Source organism: Saimiri boliviensis, chromosome 10 (assembly GCF_048565385.1).
Source record: "Saimiri boliviensis isolate mSaiBol1 chromosome 10, mSaiBol1.pri, whole genome shotgun sequence".
NCBI lineage: Eukaryota > Metazoa > Chordata > Mammalia > Primates > Cebidae > Saimiri > Saimiri boliviensis.
Window position 1 is genome coordinate 36,063,130 of NC_133458.1, and position 16,185 is coordinate 36,079,314.

At 35.2% G+C, this 16,185-nt stretch overlaps 1 protein-coding gene across 3 annotated transcripts in view; it reads left to right on the plus strand.

Annotated features, from left to right (window-relative positions):
• Positions 1-252: 252 nt before the first annotated feature.
• Positions 253-16,185, plus strand: part of TSPAN12 (tetraspanin 12) — a 171,361-nt gene continuing 155,428 nt past the window's right edge. The window contains exons 1-2 of one of the 3 annotated variants that reach the window (XM_074379160.1): positions 253-354; positions 3,558-3,689. The gene's annotated coding sequence lies outside the window, so the exon portion shown is untranslated. Of the gene's footprint in view, positions 752-1,135; positions 1,237-3,557; positions 3,690-16,185 lie in introns of those variants that run through there. The other 2 variants (XM_074379159.1, XM_074379161.1) reach the window with 2 other exon arrangements.

Genomic DNA, 16,185 nt, shown 5'->3' on the forward strand with positions numbered 1-16,185 from the left:
GAAAAAAACCACTTTGGCGCCTGACGGCGCTTGCCTCACTGCCGCCCGGAGCTGCTATTGGTTGGTTGAAGCAATGACGTAAGCCGGCCGGTGTTCGCCCGTGTTCCTTTGTGGGAAATGTAGTTTTCTTCCTCCTGAGCAAGGGTTGGCACGCTGGCGGCTTCCCTCATAGAAACTACGAACACCAGGCGCCGTTGCGAACAGTGCGTAACAGAATCCGAAATGCGGTGCCTCTGTTTATTTGTTGATTTTTGCACAAGGAATGGCGGGAGTTGTATGCGCCTGCATAATACAGCTAGGAACAACTTTTCACCTGTTCTTTGCTGTGATTCCATGTCCCGGCGTTTGTGAGTCGTAAGTTTCAAGAAGTGCCAGGCAAATAGCGAAGGTTCTAAACGCTAGAATAATCAGCAAAGTTCGGGGAATTTGGATTGCTTAAAATAGAACTCTCTGCTGGAATTTATCCTCATTATTCACTCCTGAAATACAAAAGAGACATCTGGTTGGCTTACATGTAATTTTAAAATAGTTTATAATGAGACTATGGACTGAATATGCATTTCCCAGATTAAAAGACGCACAGATAGTGACAATAACCACTGCGGTCCATCTAGTTGTCATTCTAATGTAATTGATCAATACATACAGTCTGATATCATCATCATCATCATCATCATCATCATCATCATCATCATAGGGAGCAATCGTGAATAACGGATGGAGCCTTGATTTCTAAGAGGCTGAAATAGAGGTAATTTTATGTTGAGTACATAGTCTATAGTAGAGGTTTGTTGTCTTGGGCATTCTTTTCTACTTTTCGACCTCTCCCAGAAAATGTTTTCCTGTGATGTATTTAGTATGTCCCTACTGTTCTTTAAAAAAAAAAAAAAAAAAAAAAAAAAAAAAAAAAAAAAAAAAAAAAATTATTAACTCTTGCTCCCAATAAATATTAGGTATTGTTATTTTTCACTCTTAACTCTTCAGTTTTCTGGAGCAATTGTCATTAGTTCATATTGTTCATTTTGTTTTTCAGATTGCAGTTGAAACTGTGCGTGTTTCTTGCTTTCCTTCTTCATCACATACTCTTGTACTCAACGTTTTTACTGCTCTTAAGCAGGAAATTTTCCTGTTACGAATGATGAATAATGATGAATCTCAACGGACCCTTACTACAATCCTAATAAGAATTCGGATTTTTTAGTTTCTAATTTTTTCCTTACTTGCATCTAAAATCAGGTACTTTCAATCGTTTTCTCCCTTCTTCTTTCCCTTCTTTCCTCTTTTCTGTTTTTTCTTCTTCTGGATGCTTTTAAGATCCCTCTGACATCTTTGTGAGTTTTGCAGTGATCTAAGTCTGAATTCCATCCTCCCTTCGTTGCCTTTTATTTTCTTTCCTCCCTTTTATTTCCTTAAATTTTTAAAATGTTGCTTAGGATTTGAAGGGATTCCCGAATTTCAGGATTGGTGTCTTGCAACAATTCTAGAAAATTATCAACCGTTGTCTTGTCAGTGTTGCTTATTTCTCATTTTTGCCATTAGGACTTTCTGTCTTTATTCTCTTATTTATCTTACTCTTTCATTTGTATGTTTTATAATTTTCGAAATTTTTCAGGTTTAGAAGCTCTATTTGGTTCTCTTTTCAAGCCATTTTCTAATTTCTTAGGCAAATTATTTAGTCTATATCTTGTTTCTGTTAAATCTGATATTGAAACATTTATGGGTCTTTTTGGGCTAGAAATGAGCACTTTTGCTCATGGTGCCTATTTCCTGGTGGGTTGTGATTTTGGACTCTGAATTCGTGTTTTTGGGATTATAAGCATAAGGATTCTTTGAGGCTGGAGTTGAAATCGAATTTTTCAGGAGAGCATTAGAATTTGCTACTCACTTTGTTTGGAGACACCATAAACCCTAGGACCAGATTAAATTGTCCGCTTGAGGTTTATTGTATTGCACAGATAGATTTAATTTGGGCCTCTATTCCAAATGGATTGTTACAGATTCTCAGAGAGGTTTGTTTTGTTTTGTTTTGTTTTGTTTTGTTTTGTTTTTTTTTCCCCACATTTACTGGGTTCCAAGGCCAAGACAGGCTTTTTTCATTACTGGTCTCTTCTGTGCATGAGGCACATACGTCATTTACACTTACATGGAGAGTATAGTCAATGTGTCCCCAGATTTTTGTCTACTGTAATCCTCTTCCTTTTGAACTGATGCTTGGGTATGTCTTCTGACCCTGGCATGCTGCACAGCTATTAAAACAAGAGCTCTAGGTGTCCAAAACTTGACAGATGATCTCTGAACAAAAGCCTACTTTGGCTTGCACTTGTTTCTCAGGATATTCTCATTTTCCTTCTTTCTTTTTTTCCCCGCTTTTACATTCCCTCTGAAAATTCCTTCATTTCCTACTAGTTTATCAGTGTATTTTATTTTTTTAATCTGGCACTTTTAGTTGTTTTTGCCAAGTGGCTCTTTCAGAGTAGCTAAATGATATGCTATCATCAATAGAAGTCAATAGAAATTGAGCTTCTTCAGGGAGTGATCCACATTAAGGAAAATGAGATAATAAATGGTTCCCAATTCAGTCAGTATAAATACACACTCCAGAGAAACCAAAAATAAAACTTACACACTGTATATTTTGGTTAATAAATGTAACTCTTATTGCTAAAACATGTATCAGCTGAGCTGTAGAAATTATGTTTGCATTGTGATAACTTCTTACATCATTAGGTCATGGTATCTGTGAAGATACCATTTTTGAGTGGCTGCCTACTTAAAACCTATGTTGCATTTCCAGGCAGTGCCCTTCATTTGTGGATTGATCATATCTGTATCATAGTTTGTTGATTTATCACGGCTTGACCAAAGCTGGACCTATCAGATGCATTTTCTTGTGATTTAAAATGAAAAGACCCAGAGACTGGTAACTTCATGGTGGAATTATATTAAGTACAGGACAGTAAATACATACTCCATAGAAGCCAAAAATAAAACTTACGCACTGTATATTTTAGATAATAAATGTAACTCTTATTGTTGAAACATGTATCAGCTGAGCTGTAGAAATTATGTTTGCATTGTGATAACTTCTTACATCATTAGGTCATAGTGTCCATGAAGATACCATTTTTGAGTGGCTGCCTACTTATAAAAGTTGGTGTAGAGAACAAGAGCTGAAGCTGAAAGAACTTGAGAGTTTACGGGCTTTAATGTTGGGTTCTGATTGTGTAAAGATATCACAAGCCTCAAGTACTATGCTTGCAGGGAGCTAATACTAACCATCTTGCAATAAACCAGTAATCATGAAGGGTTGCCCCTGTGAGGTTACCCGGGGAAACAACAATGAAGTTTTCTATCCATCCACCTGAAATCATGGGTGAAAAGGCAACCCAGAGGAATTTAGACCTTAAACCTGAACCATGCATGGGTGTGGAATCCAAATTCAAATTCCTCACAAGGTGCAGAGACCCTTTAAGCAAGACATTAAAAATTGGTCTGGCCTGGCGAAAGATAAGGGACCCCCCGAGAGGCAAATACAATAATATAAAATTCTCCTTTAGGGATGTTCCTCATCCTGGGAACAGAGAGGAGCAACTGTTGATGGTGACCTCACATTGAAACACTGCAGATCACTGAAGAAATGAATACATGAAGAAATTATTGCAGATAGAATAAAAAGGAATTCTACAAATGTGAGTACTGGAAGTCATGACTGATGAAATTAATCCAAAAAGTAGAATAAACAAGAAAAAAATAATGTGTAAAAGTTGGAGAATCAATCTGAAATTTCCCATACCTGATTCATAGGAGTTTCAGGAGAGAACAGGAAAAAAAAAAAAAATTGGAGACACAAATGAGTACATATTCTAGGATGATATGTAGATGAAATTTCTGACTAGGTAAAAGTTATCTATGATGTTAGGAATAGGAGAGTGGCCACTTTTAGGAAAATTGGAGTGATTAATCTTGGATCCCTTGGCTGACAGGGATTGTTTCTTATCCACTGCTCTGTCACAAGCATGCAGAAGGCACTCCGTTCATATTTGCTGCATGAATAAAGGAAAGTAGTATTGGGTGGTTACAGGCTTTTGAATCACATCTGATTTTGATTTCTGTCTTTCTTATTTACTCATATGACCTAAGCCAAGTTACTCAAAGTCCCTAAATTGTTTTTTCATTCATGAAATGAGAGTAAGAAAGGACACTTGCATTGTAAGATTGTGACAGGTCTCAAAGAAGACAGTGTTTAAGAGCACAGTGTCCAGCACATAAATGTAATTATGAAGAATATTCTTTGTAGAATTGACAGTACAGAGATAAATGATCTAGTAAGTGCCATGCCAAGGGCACTGCAGTGGAAGCAGTGACCCCAGAGTAGGCAAATAAAGGGATGTATTGTCGTTAGAGGATTTAAAAACAATAATAAAACTGACTTTTACAGCCTGCATTTTATTACCACCATGTGCCAGCAATTCTAAACAATGTCAGTGATGAAATATTTTTCCTGTAAAAAATGTTCTGATAGTCTAAGGTCCAAACAGTAGCTTCAGTTTGGGTGAAATTTTAATAAAGGAGACAATACATAAATAGTTGATTGGAAATAAAAGACAAGACATAACGAGTTCTTTCAATTATATTGTATATGATCACTTGGAGTTTTTATTTGTGTTTTAAATTTAAAATAGTGAAACTGAATTGCTTGGTGTAATATTTTTGTTTACTAAATGCAAATTTTAGTTTAAATGTGAAACATTACTGAATTGAATATTTCAAAAATGAAAATGTATTTTTTTAAGATTGTTATTCTTCATGTTTTTTATTTAGTTACTATAACGTTTTAATGTAGTGTCTCATTAGTGTAACAGGCCATTGTTTTTTATTTCCAAAAATTGCTTAAGTCTAATTAAAAAGATTAATCCATTACTTTTTTCTTCAATGCTATTGTTAATTATTCACTACAAGCATGATTATATAATGAAGTTTTGATAAAAAGAAAATTTGCCTTTTCTGAATTTATATTATGTTCATTATCATTATTCATTTAATTTCATGACTATTTCTAAAAAAATAATTTTCTTGTATAGAGGAGGAGCATATTAAAATGAACTGCTTCAGGTGTCAGATATGCTAGGTAAGGGCATTTAAATAGTTCTCATAGGAAACAGGTGTAAACGTATTTATACACAATGGCATAATGGTCTGCGGCTGTTTCCTTGGGTTTGATTTTGAAAGACTTAGCCTCTCTAGCATTCATTTTCTTGAGACTGATAATGTAAATATAAATTACCAAGCATCTTCTCTTTGTAATGCAATATGAAAGTATTTCAATGACTATAAGGATTTTTTGCACTGCTGGAAACTCTTCAAAGATTTTCCTTGTCTACTCTCCAGTATCACACAGGTACTCTATGATACTGATAAGTGCTGTTTGGGAAATTCTGGCTTTTTTCTTATTTTTATTTTTTACCTTGTCTTCAATGAATCCATATCAGTAGAGTCTTAGGAATACTTATTTTGCTAGTAGGGGAAAAAGCGTTTTTCTAAAGTAGGTTAGGGTATTCTTACCATTGAGGAAATAAAGTGTAGAAGTATGACAATATAGTGCTTTTTTTATGCTCTGTCTATAAATATCTTATGAGACTTACTACATTGTAGTCTAGAGCCTGCCTTTCTAACTAATTTGGAATTTTTCAAGGGCAGAGACCATGTTTTATTCATCTGTTGATCCACAGATCTGGCAGGTAATATGAGTTCAATAAAGATGTGATGAATTATTGAATGAATGAATGCATGAGTATTAAGCACAAGTCCATAAGATTCCAAGTTCAGAATAGAGAGGGCAACATAAAGTTGTCATGATTATTAACCATTAAGGTCTGTGAAGAAAGTGGGATTCCAGTTGTCATGCTAGTAGCTGGACTGGAATGCTGAGAAGAATATTCTAAATAGAATTCTTTGAAGAATTCTCAAATACAGAAGTAGGTCAGCCCCCTTCATAGTGATTTCTAATTAGGCTAACCTAAAAGGATAGGCAGAGGGAAAATGAAAGTAATATGGTAATTCATGAAGCTCTATATTTTTTTAAAAAACTCTTTGAAGTTGTAAATATTAATCTAGCATAATAAATAAGACTTCTAGGGAATTTGAGAAATAATGTATTACAACAGTTTATTTCAGTAAATGTTTACGGAACAACAAATACCAATAATACAAAACGTTACCAAGACACAGTCCCTGTTCTTGTAGAACATAGAGGTTTTTATGAGATGGTTCAGGAAATAATTTAAACATAATGTGATAGGTGCTATGATACAGTGAAATTTTGAGGAAGGGACTAGATGATTCAGCAAGAGGAATTTACATAAATTCTGTTGAGATGTGATGGAGTTTTTGATGAGTAATGGTCATATTGATTGAGCAAAAGGAAAAAGTGATAGAGACCAATATAAGGATGCAATATATAAAATATCCAAAGATCAGACTTTGTAGTCATTAAATACCATGTTTTTGATTACTAAGGATATTTTAGGATGCAGTATGCACAAGGATGCTAATCAGAATATTTACACTGATACACCCTAGCCAGTTGTTAAAATGTTGAGATGCTTCTACTTGTTGGTAAATAGCAGCTTCTCTGAGCCACTGCAGTGTCTCATAGTACCCTGTCTGCCCTGAGCCTTCCAATTAGACTTTCTGGGCCTCTCATTATGCAGCCCCCATAGAATTAAAACGTGGCACCCCAGAACTTTGCGTCAATGAGGCCAGCCTCTTCTATATGATTTGCTAATTATTTTGGATATCATTCCTGGATACGTTATGAAGTAAAACATGGGTCACAAACACTGTGTGAAATATGGTAAGTACTTTTGAAAAAAAAGTATGTAGATACATACAGACATTATACTTTAGACTTCAGTCTACATTTTAGTAGTTAACAATAGTTATTTCTGAATGATGGTGGAATTTTAGGTGATTGTATTTTATCTACTTCTATGTTTTTCAAACTTTAAAATTATTTTATAATCAGAAATATATTGTACATGCACACACACACAAAGTGAAAGCAATGAGATTGACAAAGTGTGGTGTTTTGTGTCTTGGAAGTTTTCCAAGTTCTGAAAAAGCTGGTCCAGTATTTTACAACTATTCTTAAAGTGATCTATTTTATTCTCGAAAGACCTTCATACTGAGTTAATATTACTGTCAGGGTCCAGATGGTGTCCAAGTGTCAAAATACGAAGCCAAGTCATTAAGCAAATGAAGCATTTAGGATTCTAAGTCCCATTACCGGCCTTGGGTCAGATGCATAAAGGTCATGGGTCTGGGGGAAGCAGATACACAAATAGGAAATGAGGTTAAAAACATGTGGAGGAAAGAATTACTTGCCAAGACAAATCCTGGAACATGGGACAACATTCAGAATACTAGGTTAAGGTCATCTGAGGTAGCGGAAACAGCATAATTAAGGTTTTGGAATTAAGTAATTGTAGAGAGAGGAGTCTGTTTTGGATGCCGGTAAAGTCCTATTTCTTGCACATACTCACCTGGATGATTGTGAGATGATGGCAGGGGGATATGATAGAGGGGTGGCACCATCAGTGTTAAAGTATCATTAGAGTAGCTTTGTCTTCCAGTTCAACATGGGAGGTGTGTTTTTAGAACTAAATTGATGGAGTAAACAAGTAATTCTGTATGCCATCCAGATACAGATTGTAAGTGGATCCATGGGAACAGATAACATTGTTCAATACCTAGGGCTTTGATTCAGAATGAAAGCGAATTACAGATAGAACTGCTAACCTGGGGATCAATGGTTATCAACCTGGAGCGATTTTGCCCTCCAGTGGATATTTAGCAATGTCTGGAGACATTTTAGTTGTCATGACTTGGGAAGTACTATTGGCATCTTGTAAGTAGAGGCCAGAGATGCTGCCAAAATGTCTGACAATACACAGTACAGCCACCTGCAATAAATAATTATTGGGGCCCAGAATGTCACTAATGATGAGGTTAAGAAACCCTGCTGCAGATAGATATTGCAGCTGAAGAATACTCAACATTCTTGGGTTAGCGTTCCATACCTATCAGTCACATTGTCATTTCCTTAATCAGTGTTGGTTTGAGAAAATTGTACAGTAGAGGGCAGTGATAAACAAACGTTTGTGTTAAATTACCATTTGTCATCCATAGATTTTTTTCCTTTTTCTACTTTTCTAATTCCTAAACCAAAAATAATAGTAGATGTGAAACAATAAAATGAAATAAAATAATTTTGTATGTTTTAGGAAAAAACATATTTTATGCAAGGATGTATTAAAGATTTTTAAATACAAGTTTAACAGATACAGGAACCATGACATTTTTACCTTCTTAATGCATATCCTGAGTACTGATAACGCCAATGTTTTACTCTTTATTTTAAAAAAAACATAACAATGATAATTAAAAAATTGAGAAAATAGAATATATCACCTAATACTAATGTATAATTGATGATAGTTTTATTGGTAGCCTGTTCCAGTACTTTATAATCTTTGTGTACTGCTGAACCCAGTGCTCTTTACTATAAGCATTTGTTCTTTTGTAGCTGATTTCATGAAATTTAGAAGCGTTTATTCTCCTTATATTAATACTCTGTGTGCTTCAGGAATTTTTAAAGTACATCCTTAGTCTTTCTTCCAATTTAAAAAGTCATCAGAAAAAACAAAAGTCCAAGGTATTTTGATGGACCATTTTGAAAAATTCAGTACTATTAACCTACTGTTGGTTTAAAAAATATTATATTCATGGTAACAAATATCATGGTAAAATGGAAGACCAGTAATCTGAAAAACTTATTTTCTAAGTCATCATTTAATTTTATGATAAAATTAAATGATTTTATGATTAAATTAAACCAATTTTATGATAAAATTAAGAATTGACAAATGATAGGTATATTTTCAGAGTAGGACATGAATGTAGTAACAAAGTAATAGCGTAAAGAGCTTGTGGCAAACATGCAACAGACTCCTGCCCCATTTGTCCTCATCTCCCTTCCGTTCCCTGGAGGTAATTACTATTTCTGTTTTTCATTCTTCTGACACTTGCCTTCAGAAGTCAAAATTATATGTTTATAAAGTTTTTAATTTGTTAATTTTAGATAAGATATATTACTTCTTCAAAACAAATTTTGGCAATATACAACACTCAACACTTCCTCCTTGCTTTCATGGTTTGATATATAACTTTCACGATTTGTTATTTTATTGGTTAAACTTTATCCTGATAAGGTGGTAAATTTCATTGATTGATTTCTGGGGGTAAACCCCACTTGATTATACTATAGTAATACTTTTTATATGTTAATGAATTTAAGTTGCCAATATTTTGAGGATTTTTTGTGTCTATGCTTATGAGGATTGTTGGTTTGTAGTTTTCTAGTCTTTGCCTTGTCTGATTTAGGTATCAGTTACATTGTCCTCAAGTGTGAAGGCTGTGAGGAATCCAAGATCAGGTGTTTACTTTTAACATTGTGCTGGAAAAGGTAAAAAATAACAATGGAAAATTGTTTTCTCAATGCATTCTCCAAATTTTTGTATGACTGTGACAAAAAATAATAACTTGTTGCAAGCAGTAAACTCCAAACTAGATCCTATAGGTTATAGGACTGTAGCATCAGAAAAATTCACAGCCCTATCATATCTCTTGTTTGAGTGCAATGCTTTTTTTTTTCCATGGAAGTGCAGGATGTGAAGAATAGAAATGTGGTCCTGTGAGGTCTCTGATGATTCAGAGACCCCAAATCTTCAAATATTTCCGGGCTTACACTGCCATAAACATAAAAACACCTTTTTTTTTTTTTCTTAGTGAAGGCCAAATACAAAGTGAAACCTAACATGGAAAGGTTATTGCACCCACATTTGCAAGATTTTCTAACCTATATCAGCAAAAATAGGGAGAATGGAATTGTAAACGCATTTTGAAGATGCTAAACTAAGACAGGAGAAACAATTTTAGGTTAGGCTGAATTTTTCCATGTGGCGGCATATGCCAGTGAGTCTTGTAGGCTTAAGCAGTTGGAAGCAGTTCTGTTTGACTAGTTGACTCAGTAAGTATTTAACAGTGGCCTACTTTTAATGGATTGAGGTGCCAGAAGACAGGAAGATAGGGAGGTTGGAATAAATTTACAAAATGCTCTTCTTTCACCCTCATCCTAATCACATCTGCTGAGGATGTCTGAAGATTTTCCTTTTAGCAAGACAATGGGAAATGTATTTTGAGTACAACATCAGTAGCTTTAACTAACAGTAACTACAGGGGAATATTCTCTGTAGGCTAAGGAAGCTGGTAGAAGATGCTGCAGTTGATATGAACTCTTTGATTGTAGCAGGGATGCTAGGGTCCAAGATAGCATGGACCAAATAGCCACATTTAACTACCAGGGGTGAAGGGGTCTTCGTCCTCTTAATATCACTGTGGCCTGAGTGGTAATCTGAATGATCTGATCTGCAATAATGTTCAGTGATGTTAATGTTCAGGCTGACTGTTAATCAGGTTCTTATAAATTAGTAGATGGACAACACACTAAGGCTCCCTTTATTTTCTATAACCAAAAACTTGAGGTGTGGAGAACAGGATCGTGATTGGAACATGTTAGATTCTGAGACCTGAATTAGTTTACACATCTAGATTCCCTTTAATGAAGGGGAGATTGTTACACTTGAAAAGGGACCTTGTATCATTGTAAGGCCATACCATCAATTTTTTTTCTAGCCTTCTCCAAAGACAAGATTTGCATTTAGGTGAAATATACCTACCTTTTCTAAGACTACTGGATACTGCTCTTAACTAATTATTGCTTCCTGAGTACAGAGAATTCTAAAGTTCACAAATTAATGTAGCTACTTATAAGATTTATGTGACTAATATAGTTTTCAAGAAACTCTGCCTCATAGTACACCTACTACCACTCTGAACTCAGTCTTTGATAATTCCCCAGTTCCTTAATGTAATGTTGAAATAGATATTAATGTACTGAGCTCTGCCAATCAGATGGACTCACAGGAGAATGAATCAGAAAGTGGTGATGAAGCTGGCATCATGAAAATTCATTCTAAGAGTGGCAGTGTTCACATCTAGTGCAGAGCCGATGGTACAAGTTCCAGTTATCATATTTAGCAGTGATGACTGTATGTTTAATTCAGTGCTATAATTTTTTTTATTATACTTTAAGTTCTGGGATACATGTGCAAAATGTGCAGGTTTGTTACATAGTTATACACGTGCCATGGTTGTTTGCTGTACCCATGAACCTGTCATTTACATTAGGTATTTCTACTAATGCTATCCCTCCCCAATCCCCTCAGCCCACAGCAGGCCCCAGTGTGTGATGTTCCACTTCCTGTGTCCATGTGTTCTCATTGCTAAGCTCCCACTTATGAGTGAGAACATGCAGTATTTGGTTTTCTTTTCCTGTGTTAGTTTGCTAAGAGTGATGGTTTCCAGCTTCATTCATGTCCCTGCAAAGGACATGAACTCATCCTTTTTATGGCTGTATACTATTCCACAGTGTTTATGTGCCATATTTTCTTTATCCAGTCTATCATTGATGGGCATTTGGGTCGGCTCCAAGTCTTTGCTATTGTGAACAGTGCTGCAATAAACATATGTGTGCATGTGTCTTTATAGTAGAATGATTTATTATTCTTTGGGTATATACCCAGTAATGAGATTGCTGTGTCAAATGATATTTCTAGTTCTAGATCCTTAAGGAATCACCACACTGTCTTCCACAATGGTTACACTAATTTACACTCCAACCAACAGTATAAAAGCATTCCTATTTCTCCACATCCTCTCCAGCATCTATTGTTTCCTTACTTTTTAATGATCACCATTCTAACTGGCATGAGGTGGTATCTTATTATGGTTTTGATTTGCGTTTCTCTAATGACCACTGATGATGAGCTTTTTTTCATATGTTTGTTGGCCACATAAATGTCTTCTTTTGAGAAGTATCTGTTCATATCTTTAGCCCACTTCTGGATGGGGTTGTTTGTTTTTTTCTTGTAAATTTGTTTAAAGTTCCTTGTAGATTCTGGATGTTAGTCCTTTGTCAGATGGATAGATTGCAAATTTTTTCTCCCATTCTGTATATTGCCTGTTCACTCTGATGATAGCTTCTTTTGCTGTGCAGAACCTTGTTAGTTTAATTAGATCCCATTTGTCAATTGTGGCTTTTGTTGCCATTGCTTTTGGTGTTTTAGTCTTGAAGTCTTTGCCCATGCCTATGACCTGAATGGTAAGGCCTAGGTTTTCCTCTAGGGTTTTTATGGTTTTGGGTCTTATGTTTAAGCCTTTAATCCATCTTGAGTTAATTTTTGTATAAGGTGTAAGGAAGGGGTCCAGTTTTAGTTTTCTGCATATAGCTTGCCAGTTCTCCCCACACCATTTATTAAATAGAGAATCTTTTCCCCATTGCTTGTTTTTGTTAGGTTTGTCAAAGATCAGATGATTATAGATGTGTGGCATTCTTTCTGAGGCCTCTGTTCTGTTCCATTGGTCTACATATCTGTTTTGGTACTAGTATCATGCTCTTTTGGTTACTATAGCCTTGCAGTACAGTTTGAAGTGAGGCATTCAAATTCAGGAAATACAAAGAATACCACAGAGATATTCCTTGAGAAGAGCAAATCGAAGATACATAATCATCAGATTCACCAAGGTTAAAATGAGAGAAATATTGTTAAGGCCAGCCAGAGAGAAAGGTCAGGTTACCCACAAAGGGAAGCCCATCAGACTAACAGTGGATTTCTATACAGAAACCCTACAAGCCAGAAAAGAGTAGGGGCCAATATTCAATATTCTTAAAGAAAAGAATTTTTAACCCAGAATTTCGTATTTAGCCAAACTAAGCTTCATAAGCGAAGGAGAAATAAAATCCGTTGCAGACAAGCAAATGCTGAGAGATTTTTGTCACTACTAGGCCTGCCATACAAGAGCTCCCGAAGGGATCCTAAATATGGAAAGGAACAACTGGTGCCAGCCACTGCAAAAACATACCAAATTTAAAGACTCTCAACACTATGAAGAAACCGCATCAACCAGCGGGCAAAATAACCAGCTAACATCATAATGACAGGATAAAATTCATACATAACAATATTAACCTTAAGTGTAAAAGAACTAAGTGCCCCAATTAAAAGACACAGACTTGCAAATTGGATAATGAGTCAAGACCCATTGGTGTGCTGTATTCAGGAGACCCATCTCACATGCCAAGACACACATAGGCTCAAAATAAAGGAATGGAGGAATATTTACCAAGCACATGGAAAGCAGAAGAAAAGCAGGGGTTGCCATCCTAGCCTCTGATAGAACAGTCTTTAAACCAACAAAGATCAAAAAAGACAAAGAAGGGCATTACTTAACGGTCAAGGGATCAATGCAACAAGAAGAGCTAACTATCCTAAATATGCATGCACTCAATACAGGAGCACTCAAATTCATAAAGCAAGTTCTTAGAGACCTACAAAGAGACTTAGACTTCCTCATAATAATAGTGGGAGACTTTAACACCCCACTGTCAATATTAGACATATCAATGACACAGAAAATTAACAAGGATTTTCAGGACTTGAACTCAGCTCTGAACCAAGTGGACCTAATAGACATTTACAGAACTCTCCACCCCAAATAAACAGAATATTCCTTTTTCTCAGCACCACGTCACACTTATTCTAAAATACCACGTAACTGGACCTAAACACTCTTCAGCAAATGCAAAACAACAGAAATCATAACAGTCTCTCAGACCCTAGTGCAATCAAATTAGAACTCAGGATTAATAAACTCACTCAAAACTGCACAACTATGTGGAAACTGAACAACTTGCTCCTGATTGACCGCTGGGTAAATAACGAAATGAAGGCAGAAATGAAGTTATTTGAAACCAATGAGAGCAAAGATACAATGTGCCATAATCTCTGGGACACAGCTAAAATAATGTTTAGAGGGAAATTTATAGCACTAAATGCCCATAGGAGAAAGTAGGAAAGATCTAAAATTGACACTCTTAACATCACAGTTAAAAGAAGTAGAGAAGCAAGAGCAAACAAATTCAAAAGCTAGCAGAAGAAATAACTAAGAAATAACTAAGAATCAGAGTAGAACTGAAGGAGACAGAGACATGAAAAACCCTTCAAAAACTCAGTGAATTCAGGAGCTGGTTTTTTAAAAAGATTAACCAAATAGGCTACTAGCTAGACTAAAAAAGAAGAAAAGAAAGAAGAATCAAATAGACACAATAAAAAATGATAAAGGGGATATCACCACTGATCCCATAGAAATAAACTACCATCAGAGAATCCTATCAACACCTCTACCTAAATAAACTAGAATATTTAGAAGAAATGGATAACTTCCTGGACACATACATCCTCCCAAGACTGAATTAGGAAGAAGTCAAATCCCTGAATAGACCAATAACAAGTTCTGAAATTGAGGCAGTAATTAATAGCCTACCAACCAAAGAAAGTCCAGGGTCAGATGAATTCACAGCCAAATTCTACCATAGGTACAAAGAGGAGCTGGTACCATTCCTTCTGAAACTATTCCAAACAATAGAAAAAGACTCCTTAACTCATTTTATGGGGCCAGCATCATCCTGATATATCAAAACCTGCCAGAGGCACAACAAAAAAAGAAAATTTCAGGCTAATATCCCTGATGAACATTGATATGAAAATCCTCAATAAAATACTGGCAAACCAAATCCAGCAGGACATCAGAAAGCTTATCCACCATGATCAAGTCAGCTTCATCTCTGGGATGCAAGGCTAGTTCAACATATGCAAATCAATAAAAGTAATCCATCACATAAACAGAACCAATGACAAAAAACACATGATTATCTCAATAGATGCAGAAAAGGCCTTTGATAAAATTCAGCACCCCTTCATGCTAAAAAACTCTCAATTAACTAAGTATTGACAGAACATATCTCAAAATAATAAGAGCTATTTATGACAAACCCACTACCAATATCATACTGAATGGGCAAAATCTGGAAGCATTCCCTTTGGAAACTGACAGAAGATAAGTATCCCCTTTCTCACCACTCCATTCAACATAGTATTGGAAGTGCTGGCCAGGGCAGTCAGGCAAGAGAAAGAAATAGTGAGTATTCAAATAGGAAGAGAGTCAAATGGTCTCTGTTTGCAGATGATTTTATTGCAAATTTAGAAGACCCCATCGTCTCAGCCCAAAAGCTCTTTAAGTGCTGTGATTATTTAAATGTTGTTCTTGGCTGTGGAGCTTCTAAGCCTAGTTTATGAGTTCTGTTAGAGGGTTAATGAGCTTCCTGATTCTTCTGATAAAATGTATAAATTGCCTGAATTGATTAAACATAGAATCTATTGGTTTTAATCAAAAAAGTTATTGAGAACAATTTTTTTCATGTTATTTGATTATTCTTTTTTCAAATTCTTGAGTTCAAGATATATTTCATTTATTTTTATTCATTATGTAATTTTGTATGTTTCATTGTCATTAGTATATATTCCAAATATTATAAAATTTTGGTTTTGAGACATTCTTTCACTCTATAATTCCTTAATTAAAGTTTTGAATCTCTAGGTGGTTGTGAAGATTTTTCTCTGTTTTTGGAATGCTAATTTTATTGTCTGTGATCCGTTAATGTGTTTGGTGGTGTTTCTATAATTTAAAGTTTATTGAATTTTGTGGCTTAACATATAGTCCATTTTCCTAAAAGCTTAATTTTTGAAAAGTTATTTTATTTTGGGGATACCATATTCAATGTCTACCTTTAAGTCCTTTAGTGTTTTACTTTGGGACTTTACATACTAACTTATTTTTCTTTCTATTTAATCTATCATACACTGAGCTAGGTACTGTTTTTCTGTATCTACTTATACTTTCTTTCTGCAGCTTAGCCATTTTGAATTTTGAAACTGTTGTTTGATGCATAAAGATCTTTGAGAGAGATCTTTGTGGCTTGCATTGTTTGTCATTTTAAAGTATTCCCTTTTTTCTTTAATACTCTTTGCTTTGATTTCATATCTGCCTGATACAAATTTTACAAACTCAGTATTTTTCATGATTAGTGGGGTTTTTTCTGCCCTTTACTCTTGAGTCATTTCATTTTCAATACATCTCTTGTATCTGCTTCTATATTGTATCTGTATA